Raw genomic sequence first — 2931 nt, forward strand, 5'->3', positions numbered from 1 at the left:
AAAAGGATGTAAAATAAAAAGAAAGAGTGAGAATGGAATAAAAGAGAGAAAAGAAAAAAAACTAAAATTATTTTCTTTTGCGGTCATATTTGTAATTTTCTTGTAGTTGTGAAAAGATCGACACATCTATGATAGACTTTACAAGAAAATGAGTTTGAGTTAAAATTATTTTGAATTTAATTTTATGAGTAAGTTTATTTTGTAATGTAAATTTTAAATTTTATATTCAAAATTTTAAATTTTGTATTCTAATTATCAATTGAAATTTTGTATTCTTTATAGATTTTTTATCAGAAAATTAAGGAAGAAAAAAAAAACTACATATGCATTGGCCTTTGACCATTTCGCAATATTTCTAAAAGAAATTAAAAGCCATGTATGTATAGAAGTTAGAGAAATTTAAAAATTAGTCAATTTACTATGTATTGAAAAACTTTCTCATTTATTGAAGCATAATTAATGAATAAATTAATAAGAAAAAAATAAATTTAACAAAGAAGGGTATAGTTGTCAAAAAATAAATCAGTTTATAGTGTGAACATGTATTTGGGCCATTATGGCCAAATTATGGCCAAATTTTCTGGCCAAAAGGATTTTTCCTTACCTAAAATATTCAAACCTCTACCTGGTACTGATTTGGTTTCAAGTTTCAACCACTAAAAAAGAAACAACTAATCCAAATTACAAGGACGTATTTAATAATATTGTTAGTGGGCCCTTAGCAGAACGGCCCATACTGTACTAATCCCTATAAGCAGAATCTAATCAATTCTGCTGCGTTCACACTGCCCATTTAAAAGGTCCAATATAGCTTTCATAAGCCCATTTGGAATATTTCTGGGCCTTGCACACACTTCTAGGTCCATTTTGACACGTGGCATCATCACAACGGTCCAGCTCATCTATGACTGTGTATTAGCTTTGGGATAAACTCCAAAAGTTAGATAAGATACAAAATAAACTTATTTTATTTTCATGTGACGTGTGGAAATTAATTATTACCATAATTCAAATTAATTGGTTTTAGGAGTTAAAAAGATCTCGATGCATTCACTACAGAAAAAAATGAAGAAATTTTAGACGAGGATTTATCAAACATTATCTCTATCTCGTACAAGTTAGGAATAAAATTGACATACATGCATCCTTTTTGGATTCCATTTATAGAATAATACTAGCATATTATTATATATTTTTTATAAATTTAATATTTTATTTATAAAATCAAATACTAGTATTAATTAGAGTCTAATGTAATTTTTTTAAGAATTATAGTTTATGCATTTTTAGAAAAATAATCAAAATTATGGCCTAAGAAAAGGACATTTAATCAACCCCACAAAAAAGGGGAATAATCATTGGGTAAAACACAAAATATGATTTGTGGACCCTTTTCTTTAATTAATATTTTATCTTCTTGAGATTAGAGATATGGTTACACTAATTTGAAGATTATATGTAATCCATAGTTTTAAGAGTTAGGTGACAGCTACTAGTACTAGTAAGAGAACAATCTAACACAATTAATTTAGTGCAAATCAATCTTTTATACTCACGGATAATATATTTTATTCATCTATTTATGCAGATTCAATAAAATACGTGTTTTTATAATTCAAATTCTTTTATTTTATTTGGATCAAGAAAAGATCACAATTTTTTATTTAAATTGACATGTAATTATTAATATTATCATCGTAATTTTACAGCTCCAACTTTCCAACAACTTTTATTTTGTTCATGGTTTGTAAAATATTTATTTTATTTAGTATTTCAGAAAAAAAGAAAAAACTAGTCATAATAAGAAGGGAAAAGGTCCTGATTTACCCCTAAACTTTATGATTTGGAGCTGATATACCCTCCATTTAAAAAATGGCTCATATATGCCCCTGCCGTTATAGAAATGGCTCATATATGCCCTTTTACTTAACAGAAATTTTTTAAATAAATTAAAAATTCATTTTTTTTACTTTAATTTAAGAAAATGTCATGTGGCTTTTAAAATACCCACCTTCCACTCCACCATACCACCCGACCCAATTGGAAACAAAAAATCTCACCCACCCAAATTAACCTAACTCATTTCATTTCGTTATTTCCACACTCAAATGAAACCAAAAAAAATTGTGAGGGTTCCAGTGAGCTCTACAATCCTGAGTTCGGGTGATATTTGAGAAACGAATATTCAAAACTTCGATTTATCGGTGAAATGGAAGGCAAAATAAAAATAAAACGTCAAACTGCCTCTTTAGAAACTTAAGCGGCCGCAGTAGTGCCCTTCTTCCTTGGATCTGCCTCAGTTCCTAAAGTGCCCACAAAATAATAAACCCAGTTATTTATCAAGCATTTAACATACCAAAGTTTGCAAGCATCAAATATTATTACAAGAGATGCGTTATGCATCCTATATATTGCACATTTAACATTTACTTTGTTAGGGTCTATAAATTGATCCATCTTAAATAGAAACTAGGTAAGCTTATATACCGTAAATCCACAACTTAAGCATAAAGTGAGTGATAATCTATCTCTAAACAAACATGTTCATTTAGTGTGAAAAAGATCAATGGATAAGAAAGAACAAATTGCTTGAGAAATGTACCAAGCAGAGGGCACCCCCGGATAAAGAGAGGAAACACAATCTGGTAAAAAAGAAACCCTCGAATTGGAAAAGGAGATAAATGTATGCCCAGAACAAAGCCATCAAGAAATCATTCTCGTCCTTGTATAGCCGAAAGAAGAGGCAATTAAGGGAAATATTTATTTAACTGTATTCATGTCCTAAAATTAGCAATCTTCACTCAAAATGAGACCGGATACTAACAAAAAAATTATTTTTGTTTCTGTTGAGGTGGAAACCATGAAATGAAATGGGTGAAGTTAATTTGAGCGGGTGGGTTTCTATTGTTTCCAATTGGGTCGGGTGGGTAT

This window comes from Solanum tuberosum, unplaced genomic scaffold, assembly GCF_000226075.1.
Source record: "Solanum tuberosum cultivar DM 1-3 516 R44 unplaced genomic scaffold, SolTub_3.0 scf00032, whole genome shotgun sequence".
In the NCBI taxonomy this organism is placed as follows: Eukaryota; Viridiplantae; Streptophyta; class Magnoliopsida; order Solanales; family Solanaceae; genus Solanum; species Solanum tuberosum.